This window comes from Nomascus leucogenys, chromosome 14, assembly GCF_006542625.1.
Source record: "Nomascus leucogenys isolate Asia chromosome 14, Asia_NLE_v1, whole genome shotgun sequence".
NCBI lineage: Eukaryota > Metazoa > Chordata > Mammalia > Primates > Hylobatidae > Nomascus > Nomascus leucogenys.
The window spans coordinates 6,544,370-6,563,254 of NC_044394.1; the positions used below are offsets into that span (position 1 = coordinate 6,544,370).

Genomic DNA, 18,885 nt, shown 5'->3' on the forward strand with positions numbered 1-18,885 from the left:
ATAACCTGTTTTAATTTGCTAAAGCCCAAGCCAGGCCCTGTTTTCATCTGAATTAGGAAAAAGCAACTGCTGAGAAAATATTTAAAAATAAATATACCAATGTAAAAAAGCAAAGAAAAAAACCCCAAAACCCTAAATTAAAAGAACATGTGTTCGAATATACTTGGTTAAAGCCAGATGCAGTGGCTCGCACCTGTAATCCCAGCCCTTTGGGAGGCCAACATGGAGGATCGCTTGAGCTCAGGAGTTCAAGACCAGCCTGGGCAACATAGGGAGACCCTCTCTCTATTTATTTTAATTTTTTTTTAAACAATGTTCTTAGTTAAAGTAAATCAAATCTGGCGAAGACACAGATGCTTTGGGGCTCAGATCTATATGTTAGGATTGGGAATGTTTTTTTGTTTCTCAAAAGTGGTCACTGACTGGGTACAATGGCTCAGACATGTAACCTCAGCACTTTGGGAGGCCGAGGTGGGAGGATCATTTGAGCCCAGGAGTTCTAGACCAGCTCGGGCAATATAGTGAGATCCTATCTCTACAAATAAAAATAAAAATAAAAATAAAAATAAAAATAAAAATAAATGCCGGGCATGGTGGTGCATGCTTATAGTTCCAGTTACTTAAGAGTGTGGGGTGGGAGAATCACTTGAGCCCGGGAAGTTGAGGCTGCAGTGAGCTATGATCATGCCACTGCACTGCAACCTGGGTGACAGAGTGAGACCCTGTCTCAAAACAAAAGAAAAACGTGGTCACTTCAGGGGGCAGTGAAGTAAGTGCAATATTTTGCTGTGATGTTTACAAGCAATCTTGGTATTTGATCTTTTCTGCCATTAGAATTTGTCAGCCAAGCTGGGCACGGTGGCTCATGCCTGGAACCCCAGCACTTTGGGAGGCCAAGGTGGGAGGATCGCTTGAGCCAAGGAGCTATAGACAAGCCTGGGCAACACGGTGAAACCCTGCCTCTACAAAAAAAATACAAAAATTAGCCAAGTATGGTGGTGCATGCCTGTAGTCCTAACTACTTGGGAGGCTGAGGTGGGAGGACCACCTGAGCTGTGATGGCACCACTGCACCTGGCCTGGGTGACAGTGAGACCCTGCCTCAAAAGAAGAAAAAGGAATTTGTCAGCCAAGAGCATTAGGGCCAGACTCAAAAGCAAGAGCTGCATCCAATTGACTCCCTCTGGAATTAAATAGCATCATCAGTGACATAGCTTGGTCTGGTGTCCTCTGGCATACAGAACTCACCCTGGACTAGATTGCGTCTGTCAATGTCCGTCTTCCAACCTACATGTGATATGTCCTGGCCAGTTTCTGTAAGATTTCTTCTTTTCCCCAAACTGACCCCAGATTAAAGCTTCAGGAGCTTGCTCTCAACCAAGCTGAAAAGGGGCCATTCAATTTGTGACTCTATATAGCAAGATGTTCATCCAAGCCAGCTTCCTTCTGCCAGCCTGCATACCTTCAGACTCCTCCAAACAATCAGCTGCTGTTCACCTGGGGACAGGAAACAAAGTTGGGTGTTGTCTTTGGCAAAGTATAAAAACGGCAGCAAATATATTTCAAAATAAATCTTACACCGCATCCCAAAGCCAATATGATTAAAAAGAAACATGTAACCATGTTTGCCATTCTTGTTTTTTTTTTTTTTTTTTTTTTGAGACAGGGTCTCACTCTGTCGCCCAGGGTGGAGTACGGTGGCGCAATCTCGGCTCGCTTCAACCTCTGCCTCCTAAGCTTACGGGATCCTCCCACCTCAGCCCCCAAGTAGCTGGGAGTACAGGCATGAGCCACCATTTTTTTGTATTTTTTGTAGAAATGGGGTTTCACCATGTCGTCCAGGCTGGTCTCAAACTCCTGAGCTCAAGCAATCTACCAGCCTCAGCCTCCCAAAGTGCTAGGATCACAGATGTGAGCCATCGTGCTGTGCCCGGACAGCCATTCTTCTTTTTTTTTTTTTTGAGACAGGGTCTTGCTCTGTCACTTAGGCTAGAGTGCAGTGGCGCAGTCACAGCTCATTGCAGCCTTGACCTCCTGGACTCAAGCGATCCTCCAACCTCCCAAGTAGCTGGGATCACAGGTGAACACTACCACAACCAGCCAATTTTGAAATTTTTGGTAGAGACAGGGTCTCTCTATGTTGTCCAGGCTGGGGCTATTCTGTTACTATAATAACTAGCTAACCTTCAGTGGGTCATATCATCCCTTTACTTATGGGCATCAGGATGTTTCTGATGTTACGTCTTTTTCAAAATAGACATTTCACCTCCAGGGTACTGGGGTTGGCTGTAGTACTTGGCAATGAAATCTACACTTTATTAGGAGAAAAAAGTCCCGCACTTCATCAGTGATGGTTGTTTCTGAGATGGATTTAACGCTGTGTTCCACCAGGGTCACAGCTCGTTCTTACCTTGTGCTTTTTCTTTAAAAGCCACCTGGCTCCTGCCACAGCCCATTGAAGTTTGCCTTTGTTTCTTGCTCACTTTCCCCTTAAGAGTTGTGAGTGTTTCGGCTGGTAAAGTTCCAAGTGCCCTCTGGACTAATTGGCACAATGTGAGGATTTTCCAATTTGGAAAAGAAAGAGCCTGTTCTCCAGGGAGGGCTCTTCGAGGTAATTGCTCTCTGAGAGGTTCTTGCCACTCCCTTTGGCAACCTTCAGAGACAAATCCCTCTTGCTGTTAGGAGGAGCTAGAAACCCACAGATGGGAAAAGAGGAGCTCAGGGCAGACTTGTCGAGAACTTTGAAACCAGTGACCTTTGGAAATGGAGGAAGTGGGGGAAAGGCCAGTGCAGGCAAAGGCAGTCGCGCTTCCCTTCCCAAGATAAGCACTACAGCTCCGGCTGTAATGACCGTTTTCACTGTAGTCCTTTTACTAAAGAGCTTTAGCAAAGGGGTACTGGCCAAGGAAGCCCTTGCAGGGAGAGAATGGCACTTACTCAGAAGAAACACTTTAACAAACCACCTGGGCTGGAGGGAGGCACCCAATGGTGTGCTGGATAAGAAAAGATGGCGGTTAACTGGAGCAGGGGTCCAAGAAAAACCACAGAGAAGAGCAAGAGATGGAGAAGAGAGAAGTCCCCTCTGGGTCACCACCCCTACCCTGGCAGGGGATGTGTGGAGAGAAAAGCCAGGTGGTGGGGTGACAAGAAATGGGTGGTAGGCTGAAAAGAAGTATGGAAGAATACAAATGAAATCGTTTTCAGTAGATCCCCTTCCCCAGCTCTGCCTTGAAACTTTCAGTAAATTTCACATCATTCACTATTGTTGTGAGTGTAGTTGAGCAACCTCTTTCTGGGGAAACTGAGGGGGCGCCGTGGTCTGTTGATGCTGGGCGGAAAGCAAGAGAGAAGGGGGCCGGACACAGACGGGGTTGTAGCACTTTTGTTTCCCTGTGTGTTCACACCACAATCCTGGAAAATGTCAGAAAGGAGCAGGCAGCCACAGCTGGGTCCGGATGGAGAAGAGGAGGCTGGAGGCCAAGCTGAGAAGCAGTCTTCACGGTGAGTTGCCAGGCTCAGTGTGAATTTAGCGCTGCCTGGTTCCAAAGCTCATGCAGGAATTATCTGGACCTGCAGTTTCCTCCTCCTGCCCCTGAACAGGACTTTAGAACTGTTGGGGTTGGGGTTAGTGCTGAGAGCTGCTGCTTCCTGTTTCTGGTAGGAGAACAGCATGCGGCATGAGTGCATGGGTTTTGGAGACTCCCTGGGCTTGGGTCCTAGCTTTGCCATTTACTAGATGTGTGACCTTGGACACATTATTCAGAGTCTCCATACCTTAATCTTATCTGCAAAAGTAAGGGAATAATAGTATCTCCTCTATAGGGTTACTAGGGGAAGCAAATGAAATTATATACATAAGAGTCTTAGCACAGGGTAATAAATGTTAATTATTATTTGCTAACAACAACACAGAACAGTGCCATGAACAGCCCCAAAGCGCAGCACTGCTATCCATCTTTTTAATTTTTGTTTCAAGTTAGGGTTTTGCTCTGTTGCCCAGGCTGGAGCATGGAGTTGCAAACACAGCTCGCTGCAGTCTCAACTTCCTGGGCTCAAGTGATTCTCCCCTCTCAACCTCCCAAGTAGCTGAGAACACAGGCACGTGCCACCACACCTGGCTACTTTTTTATTTATTTTGTTTATTTTTTTTGAGATGGAGTCTCACCATGTTGCCCAGGCTGGTCTCGACCTCCTGGGCTCAAGCAATTTTCCCACCTCTGCCTCCCAGTGTTGGGATTACAGGTGTGAGCCACTGCACCCGGCCTATCCATCTTTTTGATCCACAGAAAGAGTTTAGGTCCTAGAGTCAAACAGACCCAGCTCCAGTCCCAGCTCTACCCCTTCCTGGCTGGATCACTGCAGGAAAATTATTTAACTTTTCTGTTAAAGAGGTGAATAACACTTTGCTAGTGGGATTGTTGGGAGAGTGAACTAATATGAAAAGCGCCTGGCAAAGTCCTGTCCATCTGATTTGATCACAAGATGATCTGGGACTCCCCTGCCCTAGTCTGCTTTACTATACACATATTCTCAACAGCTCTCAGACCTCCTAGGAAATCAATTTTTTTCCTACGTTCGGTTAAGTTTGGCCGGAATTAAACAAACTCGGGGATTTGTTCCTTCTGTGTTATCTGGGAAGCCAGTTGGCCTCACCTTAGCGTCTTGCTACGCAGGTTGGCTGAACCCTGACTGCAGCTGCAGTGTCAGATCAGCAAAAGGAGTTGCTTTGAGAACTTCTGGGAAACTTTTATTGGCTAACATGGACTAAACGAAGTCAAGCTCATTTACCGTGAACCAAATGTTTCCCCCTTTCCTCCAGCTTTGAACAGGTCTCCATTTTAGCAACTCCTCCCTCCTTCCGAGACCTTCGTAAAGGCTTTTGCCATTGAATGCCACCATTTGTAATGTTTACTCCTCCCAGGATGCCAAGCCCCATCATAGACCCTCCAGAAAACCCTGGTCACCGTCACACTCCTTTCTCATCCATATGGCAGATATGAGCAACAGTGGCCAGGAGGAGATGCAATGAAAGATAGTGCAGATGAGGATTCCTGCAAACTCCACTACCACAGAAAGGTCTAAGCAGTGGGGAAGACAATAGGCATGCTGCTGCGGTAGGAATAGTAACAGCTGTCCTTACTGAGTGCTTGCTAAATGCCAGGCACTTGCTCTAAGTGTTTTATAGCTGTTTGTTCACCTAATCATATACCTCTGAGCTGGGACTGTTATTCTACTCATTTTACAGATGGAGACATGAAGCAAAGAAGGTTTAAATAACTTTCCCAATATGACACAGTTACAAGGTGGCACTCATGAGATTTGAACCATGTAGTCTGTGGCTAGAGCCCATGCTCTCTCTCTTTCCCTTCCTTCCTTCTTTCCTTCCTTCCTTCCTTCCTTCCTTCCTTCCTTCTTTCTTTCTTTTTTCTTTTCTTCTTCTTTTTCTCCTTCCTTCCTTCCTTCTTTCTTCTTTTCTTCTTCTTTTTCTCCTTCCTTCCTTCCTTCTTTTCCCTTTCTTTTTTTGATAGGGTCTCACTCTGTCACTTAGGGTGGAGTGTGCAATGGCACAATCATGCTCACTGCAGCCTCAACCTCCTGGGCTCAAGGCATCCTCCCACCTTAACCTCCTGAGTAGATGGGACTGTAAGTGTATGCCACTCGGCTACTTTTTTTTTTTTTTGTATTTTTTTTTTGTAGAGATAAAGTTTCACTATGTTGCCCAGGCTTGTCTCAAACTCTAGGTTCAAGCCATCTGCCCACCCTGTCTTCCCAAAGTGCTGGGATTACAGGTGTGAGCCATGCCTGGCCTAGAGTTCATGCCCTTAACCATGATAGTAGAAGCACAAAATGAAAACACATGTGATATTACCTTAAGAACTCTAAAGTGCCTTGAAGATATAGAGTATATGTTCTATTGACAGTGGATTGTGGCATGATACTTTTTAAATCACTGCAATTTTTTTTAGAACCATTTGACCCATCGCCTCTGAAAAATCTCTCCTTATGGATATCTCAAAGGCATCACAAACTCAATACTGCTGAAAAATAAAAGCTTAACTATTTTTTCCTACCATGCGCTCCAATCTGTTCCTTTTCTTTTCATCTGCAGTGTAACAAATGACTTTACTCAGGCGCCCAAGTCATACACCTGGGAATCTCCTTGGGTGCCCCCTCTCCTCACCCCTGCATTTGACCAATTGCCAAGTCCTGTTGATTTTACCCCGTTAGTGTCTAAGTTTGTCTGTCCCCTTCCCTGGGCTCCTTCCTTGGTTGTGTGTGCCCTCAGATCTCCGCTGGATCCCTCTGACACACTCAGAGCTCATGACTCCCCCTGCAGCCTCCCCTCCCAGCCATGCTCTGCACTGAAGCTACAGGATCTTTCTGAAATGAACCCATTCACACTGCCCTCCTTAAAACCCATATGTAGCTCCCACAACTTTCAGGATCACATCTAAACCCTTTCCTTGGCTGACAAAGGTCTTTCTCACCTGCACCTGCCACCTCCAGGCTCCATTTCTGCTGACTTCTGAAGGCACAGCACTTGGGGACCACAATAGTTTTAGGGATCCATGAACATGTTTTAATTTCTTTAAAATCAGAAAGAAAAACAATGGACTTTTAAATCGCAAAAGGTGTTTTAATATATAATAGTAATTTATATGTTTATACCAACACAGCCATAAAATATGTATTTTAATATATTTGTTTAATGGAGGGAGGGGCCCATGAAAGTAAAATGCCTAGGGCCCTCAAAAGCTATAATGTAGCCCCATTGTTTACATTTCCAAAGTCCCCCCTCTCCTGGCTAACTCTTCCTCATCAGTCCAGCTCTTAGTTCATAAATCGTGCCCTGCAGGACGTCTTTTTTCTTTTTTTGAGATAGGGTCTCTGCCGCCCAGGCTGGAGTGCAGTGACGCAACATGGCTCATTTGCAGCCTTGACCTCTGAGGCTCAAGCAATCCTCTCACCTCAGCCTCCCAAGCAGCTGGGACCACAGGCATGCACCACCATACTTGGCTAATTTTTAAATTTTGTAGAGACAGGATCTCACTGTGTTGCCCAGGCTAGTCTTGAACTTCTGGACTCAAGCAGTCCTCCTGCCTTGGCCTTCCAGAATGTGGAAATTACAGGCATGAGCCACTGCGTTTGGGCCCAGAAGTCTTTTCTAACCCTAAAACTAAACTAAGTATGGTTCTGACTGCTCCAGGGCACCCTGCTGTTGTCTATACCACACAGCACAGCCAGCCAAGTATGGTGTTTGTCCTGTTTTCTAGAAACTCCTTGATAGCAGGCTTATGTCTGGTTCGTTGATGTGGCCCCGGCATCTGGCACGTAGTAAGCACTCAACAAATAACTATTGAATGAATACTGTTCTGTTTACACGGAAGTTTAAAATAGAAAACAACCTTCAGGAGGCACCTATTTTGAAACCCTTGAAATGCATGCATTCTTTTCAATTTCCCTCCTAAGGAGAGGCCACATAGCAAACAGAGAGGCAGACAGCCTAGGTTGGAACCTCATCTCTGCCAATTACACCTGCATGACCTTGAGCAAATTACTCAATGTCCTCATGCCTCAATTTCCTCATCTGTAATGTGGGGATAATAAAAGTTCCTAAGCTCATAGGATACTAGGAAAATTAAGTTAATATTTGGAAAGCACTTGTAACAATCAATGCCTGTATTAGTCTGTTTTCACACTGCCAACAAAGACATACTTGAGACCGGGGATTTTACAAAGAAAAAGAGGTTCAATGAACTCACAGTGCCACGTGGTTCGGGAGGCCCCACAATCATGGTGGAAGGAGAAAGGCACGTCCCACATGGCCACAGGCAACAGATAATTGAGACCCAAGTGAAAGGGGAAACCCCTTATAAAAACGTCAGATGTCGTGAGACTCATTCACTACCACGAGAACAGTATGGGGGAACCGCCCCCAATATTCAATTATCTCCCACCGGCTTTCTCCCACAACCCTTAGGAATTACGGGAGCTACAATTCAAGATGAGATTTGGGTGGGCACACAGCCAAACCATATCAATGCCTGATATGTAGTAACCTATCTGAAGGAAATAGTGAATGAAGGATGCAGATGCTGCTGTTGTTTTATGGCAGAGTTGTAGCTCCAAATGTCACAATGCATATATTTTCTGTCACCCAGGCTGGAGTGTGGTAGCTGGACCATGGCTTAGTGCAGCATCAACCTCCTGGGCTCAGGTGATTCTCCCACCTCAGCCTCCCAAGCAGCTGGGACTACAGGTGCACACCACCATGCCTGGCTAATTTTTGTTGCCTAGGCCAGTCTCGACCTCCTGGGCTCAAGCGATCTACCTGCTTTGGCCTCCCAAAGTGTTGGGATTACAGACATGAGCCACTGTGCCCAACTCACAATGAATATTTTTGATGTATTCCTCTCCTTCTCTTGTTCATTCACTGTACCCTAAGGTTTCGTTTGCTTTCCTCCCTCCTTACACCTCTGTAAAAGCAATTGCTGGGCTGAGACACAGGAGGGGTCTGGAGCCTTCTCCCTCACAACTCCAAGATGAGATGCGCCCGGGCTTGGGGTGGGGTGGGGGAGGGGAGGGACAACAGAGGAAGAGGAAAATGAGGAGGAGGAATCCGGAGCCCTCAAGATGGATTCTAGAGAGAGGCACCTTCCATTTGGAGGATGGGGCAGGGAGTCAAGGCAGCCAGCTTCTCATTGTCCCATTGTCTATAAACAGCCCCCCGTAACTATCCTGGGGCCACAACACTTGTAAGGCCCCCTAGACTGGATGTGTTAGGACTTAGCCTGAGGGGAGCTCTCCCTCCTCATAAGGTGAACCAGGACGTAATCATGTGGGAATTTCTCTTTGAGTCATAACAGCACTGGACATAGCACCACCATCATAATTACAGGGATGTTGTTAAAGTGTTATCTATTACAGTAAAGAATGAAAACAAGTTAATGTCTAATAATATGGGGTCAGTTAAGCAAATAATGGTCCCTCCTCCCTTCTCCTTTCTTTCTCTCTTTCTCTACCTCCCTTCCTTCCTCCCTCCCTTCCTCCCTCCTTCTTTTTCTTTCTTTCTCTTTCTTTCTTTTCTTTCTTTCTTTCTTTCTTTCTTTCTTTCTTTCTTTCTCTTTCTTTCTTCTTTCTTTCTTTCTTTCTTTCTTTCTTTCTTTCTCTTTCTTCTTTCTTCTTTCCTTCTTTCCTTCTTTTTTCTTTTTTTTGAGACAGAGTCTCTCTCTGTCTGCCAGGCTGGAGTGCAGTGGTGTGATCTTGGCTCACTGCACCCTCTGCCTCTCAGGCTCAGGTGATCCTCCCACCTCAGCCTCCCCAGTAGCTGGGAATACAGGCGCCTGCCACCACATCCAGCTAATTTTTTTAAATTTATTATATTTTATTTTATTTTTATTTTTGGTAGAAATGGGATTTCACCATGTTGCCCAGGCTGGTAATCTGTATTCTTTCCTTCCTTCCCTTCCTTCCTTCCTTCCTTCCTTCCTTCCCTCCTTCCTTCTTCCCCTCCTTTCTTTCTTTCTTTCTTTTCTTTCTTTCTTTCCTTCTTTCTTTTTTTTTTTCATTCAAACTAGATCAGGATGTAAATCTGTATTCTTTCAATGCAATAAACTAAACTATGAGTCTAGCCATTTTTTTGAGTTCTGTGAGCCTTTCAAATGAGTCATTGAAGCAGAGGGTGGTCGTAGGGCCCTGTGACATCTTGTTTCTTAGTTGTGGAAACTCTCTTGATATCTCTGCCTTTTTTTGTCTCCATCCCCACCCCACTGTCACCCCTCCCCCCACTATGAAAGAGCAGGTACCTGGACAAGCTCTATCAGGAGAGAAAAGTATAGACGTATAGATGAGCTAAGCTGTTCTGCACAACAGAAGTGCCAGGAATCTGATCTTTCTTTCTAATGGGTCAGAAAGACTCTATTTTCAAGGTCCTGATATGTGTAGCAAAGTGGAGAAGGACCTGGTTGGAGGTGGAAGGGAGAAGACCAAGATGGCAGCAGGCCAAGACCTTGGACGCAGAAGTACGCAAGAAATCTCCATTGCTGGCAGCAATGGCCAGCGCTGAAACTTATGTCATCTCCCACTTTGTGCTTGGTTGGGGATCACCTTCTTGATCCCAAACTCCAGTAAAGAAGAATCATCACTTAGTTATCCACTTAGTGCTTGGTGACCTTTAGGGACAGACAAAGAAGGCGATAGATGGAGACAAAGTAGAGGGTGCAGGGACAAAGCAGAGAAGAGAGCAGACAGCAACTTTAGGAAATGGATGTGAGGATTCAGCTGAACCAGGGATTGGAAAATTACTGGAAGAAGACTTGATGTCCCTCAGCACGTGGCATGGGACCAAGACATTTTATTTGGCTGTCAAAGAACAGGCGACCACAGAAAGTTGAAGGACTTGGGAGCATATATATCCCTGCATCGAGATTCATTAAAAAGGCCCTGGAGGACTATATCTGAAGGCTAATAGTGGCTGGCTGTAAATGTGGGGTAACATGATTTTATGTTTTTATTTAATCTATGGAGTCTAATCTTTTCTACCATGACAACGTAAGACTCTTGCAGTAAAGAAAAATAACTGTTGGCCAGGCGCAATGGCTCATGCCTGTAATCTCAGCATTTTGGGAGGCCAAGGCGGGAGGATCATTTGAGTCAGGAGTTTGAGACTAGCCTGGGCAGCATAGTGAGACCTGGTCTCTACACAAAATTTTAAAAGGTAGCCAGGTAGGGTGATGCATGCCATTGGGAGGCTGAGGTGGGAGAATCACTTGAGCCAAAGAGATTGAGGCTGCAGTGAACCTTGTTCATGCCACTGCGCTCCAGCCCGGGCAACAGAATGAGACCCTGTCTCAAACAAAAAAAAAAAAAAAAGAAGAAGAAAAAGAAATATCTGTTAAAGGTAAAAGTGATATTCTTGGCCATGTGGCACATGCCTGTAATCCTGGCACTTTGAAAGGCTGAGGCAAGTGAATCACTTGAGCCCAGGAATTCAAGACAAGCCTAGGCAGCATGGTGAAATGCTTCTCTACAAAAAACACAAAATTAGTCAGGCATGGTTGCGGGCACCTGTCGTCCCAGCTATTAGGGATGCTGAGGCAGGATGATTGCTTGAGCCTAGGAGGCAGAGGTTGCAGTGACCTGTGATGGTGCCACTGCACTCCAACCTGGGTGACAAAGAGAAACCCTGTCTCAAAATTAAAAAAAAAAAAAAAAAAGTTGTAAAAAAAGTGATATTCTGGCTGGGGACGGTGGCTTATGCCTATAATCCCAGCACTTTGGGAGGCCAAGGCGGACGGATCACCTGAGGTCAGGAGTTCGAGAACAGCCTGGCCAACATAGTGGAACCCTGTCTCTATTAAAAATACAAAAATTAGCCGGGTGTGGTGGTGGGTGCCTGTAATCCCAGCTACTTGGGAGGCTGAGGCAGGAGAATCACTTGAACCCGGGAGGCGGAGTTTGCAGTGAGCCAAGATCGTGGCATTGCAATCCAGCCTGGGCGACAGTATAAGACTCCATCTCAAAAAAGAAAAAAAAAAGGTGATATTCTTAGCTAGAAAATTCAAAATACAGATTCAGTAGTACCCCTTATCCACGGTTTCAGTTACCTGTGGTCAACTGTAGTCCAAAAATATTAAATTGAAAATTCCAGAAATAATTCATGTTTTCAGTTGCTTGCCATTCTGAGTGGCATGATGAAATCTCACACCGTCTTGCTTCACCCCTCCCGGCCTGTGAATTCCCCGGCTGTTCAGTGTATCTGAACTGTAGATGCTACTTGCCCATTAGTCTCTTAGTAGCTGTTTGTTATCAGACCAATCCATGGTATTGCAGTGCTTGTGTTCAAGTAACCCTTATTTGACTCAATTGTTGTATTTATTATTCGTTATTGTTGTTAATCGCTTCCTTTGTAAGCGCCTATTTTGTAAATTAAACTTGATCATAGATATGTAGGTAGGAAAAACATAGTATATAAAAGGTTTGGGCGCCGATCAGCGAGGGAGCAGCAAACGGCCAGCGGCTGGCGCCTCGCGGGGGGCGGGCGGCGCAGAGTAGGGGGCGGTGGCCAGGGCGGAGGCGTCGCCGCAGCTAGGACGGTTCTTCTGCCACTGCTGCTCCCTGGACATCGTCCCGCGCCTATCGGATTATATGTGCCCAAGATGCGCGTCTGATTTTATCGAGGAGCTTCCTGAAGAGACCAGGAGCACAGAAAACAGTTCTGCCCCTTCCACTGCCCCCACGGATCAGAGCCGGCCGCCGTTGGAGAACGTGGACCAGCACCTGTTCATGCTGCCGCAGGGCTCCGGACAGTTTGCTTTCGGCATCTTTGACGACAGCTTCGAGATCCCCACGTTCCCTCCTGGGACGCAGGCTGACGGCAGCAAGGGCCCTGAGAGACCGTGGGAGAGAGAGCATCAGTCCCTGCCCCGTACTGCGCCCGGCAGCCCCGCCTCCGCCTCCCCACGCTAGAAGGGATCATCCAGCAGCTCGTCAACGGCATCATCACGCCCGCCACCATCCCCAGCCTGGGTCCTTGGGGAGTCCTTCACTCAAACCCTGTGGATTACGCCTGAGTGGCCAACGGGCTGGACGCCTTCGCACAGCTCCTCAATCAGTTTGAAAACACGGGCCCCCCACCCGCAGATGAAGAGAAAATCCAGTCCCTCCCCACCGCCCCCGTCACCGATGAGCACGTAGGCTCCGGGCCCGAGCGCCCCGTGTGCAAGGACGACTACGCGCTGGGCGAGCAGCTGCCCTGCAACCCACCTGTTCCACGATGGCTGCATTGTGCACCGGCTGGAGCAGCACCACAGCTGCCCCGTCTGCAGAAAAAGCCTCCCGGGACACAACACGGCCACGAACACCCCCGCCCCCGGCCCGACTGGGATGAGCTGCTCCTCTTCGTCGTCCTCCCCCTCCTCCAGCTCGCCCAGCAACGAGAACGCCACAAGTAACTCCTGAGCCCGCGTGGGCCGGCACCCACCCCTGCCCGCTGCGCCTGAGGCTGCGGGGAGACCGCGGGACCTTTCCCAACCACCCTCAGCCAGGGCCGCACGGCACCCACAGACTGGCTGCCCCAGAGGCGCCACCCTTGGCTGGTCAGCGCTACAGACCCCGCCTGTTCCAGGGCAGGACTCTGGCCCGGCCCACCGGCTCCCTGGCTCGGGAAGGCGTGGGCCACATGGTCCCCTCTGGGGCGTCCTCAGCCTCCGCGTCTTTTGTCTAACCTCACCCTCTAAACGTTCAGCGGTGGAAAGATTTTTAGAATTTTAAATTATTACTGCTTTGAAATAAATGGAAGTTTTAGCTCACATGGCGGCCACGCATGATGTGTGGCAAGACGGGGGGCACAGCTGCTCCACCAGTGCTGCGAGCGCCGTCAGGATAGGCCACGTGGGCTCCCAGCCTCCCCCTCGGCTGCCTCCACGACCCGGAGTTCGGGGGTTCGGGACCATGAGAATGACCAGCAAAATTCAAGAACAAAACTGCTTCAACGGACTTTTTTTTTTTTTTGAGGAAGTCTAGCTCTGTCGCCCAGGCTGGAGCGCAGTGGCACAATCTCGGCGGCTCACTGCAACCTCTGCTTCCAGGGTTCAAGCGATTCTTCTGCGTCAGCCTCCTGAGTAGCTGGGATTACAGGCTTGCGCCACCACGCCCGGCTAATTTTTTGTATTTTTAGTAGAGATGGGGTTTCACCATGTTGCCCAGGCTGGTCTCAAACTCCTGACCTCATGATCCGACCTTCTTGGCCTCCCAAAGTGCTGGGATTACAGGCATGAGCCACCTCGCCCGGCCACCAACAGACATTTTTAAAGGAAAAAATATGTGTGTCTTGAAAGCTATTTAAAATACACTACCTACAAAGAAAAAAAAAAAAGATTTGGTACTATCTGTGATTTTAGGCATCCACTGGGGGTTTAGGAACATGACCCCCATGGGTAAGGGGGAACTACTGGATTTACTGTATTTATGAAATCTGTATTGTGGTCAGCACTGGGATTGGCTCTGGATGAACACAAGGAATAAGCCCTCTGCACTCAAAGAAACTGCCACAAATGGAGGAAAACCTCCAATAAACCAATAAGTGTGTCCTGACCAACTGGGATGCATGCAAAGAAGGAAATGACGTGGGTGCTGTGGTTGCGAATAATAGAAGGAAGCTTTATGTGGTGGAACGTATTTCAGAGGATGCTTAATAAAGTCTTCTATGTAGAGGTGATGTTTAGGTTCAGATCTGAAGGAGAAAAAGGAGCCTGCAGCCAGAGGTGTAGAAGAGAGTTCCAGACACAGGGAATGCCTATGGATTGGGTGGATCTAAGACAAGACAGAAATTGACTCCTGGAAGGGAATGTTGGGGGAGTGCAGGTCAGATTGTGGAGAGGGGCTGGGGGTAGCTTGCACAGATAGAGTATAGCCGTTATTCCAAATGCATGGGGAATTATGGAAATTCATCATTGTTTGCATTTTAAAAAGAGCTATCTGGCTGTATCACGGAGAATAAACTAGAGGAGAGCACGTGAGCAGGCTCTTGAAAGAGAAGAAGCTGGGGTGGTACCAGTGAGGATGGAAAGGGGTGAGGGGATTTAGGCCATTTTGAAGGAAAGCAAATAGATAAGTAAGACATGATGTTGGATTGGAGGTAAGGGATAAGAGGGAGCTATCACTGATGGCTTCCTGTTTTCTGGCTTGGAATTATCTATCAAGGTGACACAGACTGTAGGAGAAACAGGTTTTGACCTGTTAAATTTCAGATGTCTGGATTTATTAAAAGGGTGGCATTCAGCAGTGGCTCAGCCCTCTGATGTGGTAAGGTTCAGTGCCAACAAGACAATCCTCCAAATTGCTTTGGCATTACTGAAGCCATATTTATTTTTAATAGCTTTATACAGCTTTAGTTCCTTACTAGTAGAACTGTTAAGGATCTAAAAGAGTAGTGAAGGCCGGGCACAGGGGCTCACGCCTGTTAAATCCCAGCACTTAGCACTGAGGCAAGAGTCTCACTTGAGCCCAAGAGTTCGAGACCAGCCTGGGCAACATAATGAGGCCCTGTCTCTACGAAAATAAAAATAAAATAAGCCGGGCGCGGTGGCTCACGCTTGTAATCCCAGCACTTTGGGAGGCCGAGGCGGGCGGATCACGAGGTCAGGAGATCGAAACCACGGTGAAACCCCGTCTCTACTAAAAATACAAAAAATTAGCCGGGCGTGGTGGCGGGCGCCTGTAGTCCCAGCTACTCGGAGAGGCTGAGACAGGAGAACGGCGTGAACCCGGGAGGCGGAGCTTGCAGTGAGCCGAGATTGCGCCACTGCACTCCAGCCTGGGCGACAGAGCGAGACTCCGTCTCAAAAAAAATAATAATAATAAAAATAAAAATAAAAAAATAAAATAAAATAAAAATTAGCCAGGTGTGGTGATATGCACTTGTGGTTCTAGCTACTTGGGAGGCTGAGATGGAAGACTTGTCTGAGCCCAGGAGTTCGAGGCCACAGTGAGCTCTGATCATGCCACTGTACTCTAGCCTGGGTGCTGAGTGACAGAGTGAGACCCTGTCTTGAAACACACACACACACACACACACACCAGAGTAATGTGTAATTTTCAGTTGTACTTTATTTTGTTTCATATGTGACAATATGTGCTACAGTGGTGTTTGGTAGCTTGAGTTTTCATAAAGGTAAAGGATATGATCCTCACAAATGTCAAAGGTCTACTATAGGTATAATAGGAAATGCATTGAATCAATTGCCAGTAACATTTTATGGAAAATGTAAAGAGACTAGTTGGTGTGTAGTCTGTGGATAGATAATAGTTCTCCTGGCCGGGCGCAGTGGCTCACACCTGTAATCCCAGCACTTTGGGAGGCCGAGGCAGGTGGATCACTTGAGGTCAGGAGTTCGAGACCAGCCTGGCCAACCTGGTGAGACCCCATCTCTACTAAAAATACAAAAATTAGCCAGGCATGGTGGTGCATACCTGTAATCTCAGCTACTTAGGAGGCTGAGGCACGAGAATCACTTGACCCCAGGAGGCAGAAGTTGCAGTGAGCTGAGATCACGCCACTGCACTCCAGGCTGGGTGACAGAGTGAGACTCCATCTCAAAAAAAAAAAAAAAAATTATCCTTTAACTATTACTAGAAGCTGGGAACTCTGTTTTACACTATATGTATCCCATTTCAGCTCCTACATTATTTGTCATCCATTTTACATGTGAGAAAATCAAGGCTCAGAAAAGTTAAGTAATTTGCCCAGGGTCACAGAGCTAGCAAGGGGCAGAGTCTGTATTTGGACTCAGGTCTGGGTTGGCTACAAAGCTTGAGGCTTTATTTGATTGTTTGTTTGTTAGAGACAGGCTCTCACTCTGTTGCCCAGGTTGGAGTAGAGGTATGATAATGGTTCACTGCGGCCTAGAACTCACAGGCTCAGGTGATTCTCCTGCCTCAGTCTCCCAATAGTTAGGACTACAGACATGCACCACCATGCCCAGCTAATTTGTGTGTGTGTGTGTGTGTGTGTGTGTCACAGAGACAGGGTCTTGCTATGTTGCCCAGGCTGGTCTTGAACCCCTGAGCTCAAGAGATCCTCCTGCCTTGGCCTCCCAAAGTGCTGGGATTACAGGTGAGAACCTCTGCACCTGGCTGAAAGCTTGAGTTTCTGTGTAGTAGATATTTCATTACAGAATGGCTTCTCTGGAAGCAGAAGCTATGATGGGGATGGAAAATAGAAAGGTTTATTGGGGAGCAACACCCATGGAAGGAGACAGGAAGCTCTACAGCAAAAACTAGCCATTGGAGGGGTCCAGCATTGAGCAGAGACGGCTGGGCCGTTGTTCCACCCCCTTGCCCAGTCATTGACTAGGGAGAATATCCCAAGAAGAGCATGATCTCAGCTGGAAAGCTGAGCTGGACTTGAAGGCTGTTAGTGAACTGAACTCTTTGCAGCTGGGCAGTGAGCCCACCCTTAAATGGGGGTCTGAACAGTGCATCTCCTTGTCTGCCACAGGCTCTAAAAATTGTCAGCACTCTTTCACCCAAGAAAAGGCACTGCATTAGTTATCTATTGCTGTGTAACTAATTGCCACAAAGTGTAGTCGTGGAAAACAACAAACATTTGTTATTTCACGGTTTCTGTGGGTCAGGAATCCAGGCATGGCTTAGCTGGGTGCCTCTGGCTGACGGCCTTTCATAAGGTGGCAGTCAAGCTGTCAGCCTGGACCGCAGCCCCATCCAAAGACTCAAATGGATGGAGAATCCACTCCCAAGCTCACATTTGTGGTTGTCTACAGGACTTGGTCACCTCATCACATGAGCCTCCCCACAGGGCTGCCTCATGACATGGCAGCTGGCTTCCTCCAGGGTGAGCAATCCAAGAGACCTCAGTGAGAAAGAGGACCCAAAATAAAAGCCATGGTCTTTTATAAATTTGGAAGTGACATTCCATCCCTTCTGCTGCATTCTATTTCTTAGGAGTGAGTGAATATATCCGGTGTACAGTCTAGGGATGTACAAACACAAGAATACCAGGAGGTGGGACTCCTTGGAGTCCATCCGAGAGGCTGCCTCCCATATTCAAATAAATAACACTGTGGCAATAATAAGACTGGCTCCCATGTATTGAGCAGTTGCTATAAATCAGGGGTGGTATTAGGCCGTTACATACATGATCTCACCATGTCTCTTGTGTTCACTCAGGATTCATTAGGCACCAGGCACTGCGAGTTCTTGAGAACAGAATGGCAAACGAGGAACACTGCTGCTCTTGAGGTGCTCATGTCTACAGGAATAATTTGTTCTGATTTTACAAAGGAGGACAAGAAAGGTCGCACAGTTAGTAAGTGGCTGAGCTAGGAGGCCCAAGCTGCTCAGTGTGACTTTGAGGCCAGAAATGTTTGTGAAGACAGCATACTCCTGATTCCACCAACCCGGAAAACGTCAGGAGGCACCAAAAAGGCCTCTTCACACCTTGTCTAAGAACAATTGTGAGGAAGAAACAAGTCACAAAGGATACATACAATATCATTCCTTTTTCTTCTTCTTTTTTTTTTTTTTGAGGCAGGGTCTTCCTCTGTTGCCCAGGCTGGCATGTAGTGGTGTGATTTCGGCTTACCGCAACCACCATGGTGTTCAAGCAACTCTCCTGCCTCAACCTCCCGACTAGCCGAGATTACAGGTGCCCGCCACCATGCCCAGCTAATTTTTTTGTATTTTCAGTAGCGACAGGGTTTTACCACATTGGCCAGGCTGGTCTCGAACTCCTGACCTCAGGTGATCCACCTGCCTTGGCCTCCCAAAGTGCTGAGATCACAGATGTGAACCTCCACACCCGGTCTAATTCCGTTTATACGACATTCACAAACTGATGCTTGTTTATGGGGCACACTTAGTTGTAACAATAAAGAGGAAAGAAAGAAAATGGTTTCCACAAGTTAAGATAGTGGCCACTCTGGGGGAGGGAAGGGGATGGAATAGGGGGACACAAAAGGGCTGCTGGGAGGAGGCTGAATACTATTCTAGACCTGGTGGTGGTTATATGGGTGTTCAATTTAAACTGACAATTGAACGACACATATATGTTTTCTTTACTCCTCTGCATGTATGACGTAGCTCACAAATAAAATAGCAACAAGAACTATTGTGTTGAGTGGGAAGCGATTTGCAGGGTACTTGCCTATGCCTGTGATGGAAGACAAAGAGCTCTCCTTTTCAGAGACACTGGGGATACGATGTCTTCATGCCTCTGGCAAATCTCTCACACAGATGGCTTCGAAGCCTGGTTTACCACTATGTCCTTAATGTGTGTTGCACCCAAAATAAATTCTGAGGAGGACAGTGCTTGGTGAGATCATCTTGCCATTTGATACACGTGTCTGAGCAAGTTGGTGTTTTTTCT

General features: G+C 47.2%; 1 pseudogene; it reads left to right on the forward strand.

Moving 5' to 3' along the window:
• Window positions 1-3,417: 3,417 nt before the first annotated feature.
• LOC100594855 lies at window positions 3,418-12,959 on the forward strand (annotated as a pseudogene).
• Window positions 12,960-18,885: the final 5,926 nt, after the last annotated feature.